The sequence below is a fragment of the Natrix helvetica genome (genome assembly GCF_964273705.1).
Source record: "Natrix helvetica genome assembly, chromosome: Z".
NCBI classification, from domain to species: domain Eukaryota; kingdom Metazoa; phylum Chordata; class Lepidosauria; order Squamata; family Natricidae; genus Natrix; species Natrix helvetica.
In genome coordinates this window covers 28,158,616-28,159,982 of record NC_138554.1, presented here as the reverse complement: position 1 = coordinate 28,159,982, position 1,367 = coordinate 28,158,616, and positions in this window count along the sequence as shown.

Sequence of the window (1,367 nt, the reverse complement as noted above, 5' to 3'; positions counted from 1 at the left end):
ACAGCTCCAATCGCGAGGGGTTGGAAGAGGGAAAAGGGAATGTAAATATCCGTTCGTCCCGTCAGCCACCGCGCTGTTCTAAATTAGAATTGAAGGGGAGTGTAAATCTCGCGAGAATTTCAAAGCAGAGGACATGTGCGTTGTGTCTACGTTCCTGAAACGATGTTCCTGTGAGAGTGGGTTTTTGGAGAATGCTGGGAATTGTAGTTCAGATACTGTTTTCCTGTCAAAGCTGTCGCCCCAGTATCTTTCATAGGCGGACTACACATTCCAGCTGGAATTGCGAACTCACTTCCGCAGTCAATAAAAAGGAAGTAATTGTTTTCCTAGAGAGAATTCCCCATAAAGCCTGATGGAAAACTTTTTTAAAATCTTCCGTACTGCTGCAGAGGGCGGATGAAAGCGAAAGCCATGCTGGTTATGTTTTCCCGTCATGCATGGGCCTTCTTCCATTTTGTTTAAAAAATATATGTGCTGTTTTCTGTTTCACGATGTCATACGTTGACTTCAATGAAAGAAAGTGGCAGTATTAATTTTTAAAATCTGCGATCAAATATAAGGAGACCTGCTGGGAAATTTGATTTTTTTTCTGTTAATAGGAAATGGATTTAGACTTTCCTAAGCTCCCAGATGCCCCTCAACTTTAACGCGTCAAAATATTCTAAACTGCCCAAGAGTTGCCAAGACAATGAAAAGACTTAATGGTGGAAATACAGAAGTCAAAATGTGGGATGGTTGTTCAGTCTCACAATAATACAGCAATTCATGTGTGCTAACTTAAAACTATTTTCAAGCTGCTATGCTCATACTACCTGGTATCCTCAAAAAAAAATCAATTTGTGATGTAATATAATGGATGTGTTTGACCTAAACATGATTAAACTGGTATGCATCACTTGGCTCATCTCAGATTTTATGGAATTTCATGATATATTGAATTATTAACAAATCACTCAGGCTGTCTATCATTTTACCAAATGATTGGCTCCCTTGAGCTTGATATATCATGTTAATATAGCCAACTGTGAGAAATCCTTTCTATTCATTTACAGACTGATATCTGGCATTCATCTGAGAAAATGAGTATTGCATGTTGGAAGAAGTGTCCATCTGGGTTCAGTTCCAAGTGGAGAGAAAGACACTGGAAACATGGAAACTGCTTGGAAGGATGGTTTTAATGGTGAAGCAGAACCACATGGTTTGAGGTCCTGATGCGTGCAGCGCGTGCATGCACAGTTCAATTAAAATGTTCTGCGCATGTGCAGATCTCAAAAAACAAGATGGCAGTGGCGACCAGAGAACCAGTTCAGGGACATGGCAGGCCTGAATCGCTGCCGGTTCTGGCAACCCAGGCTACCATACCACTA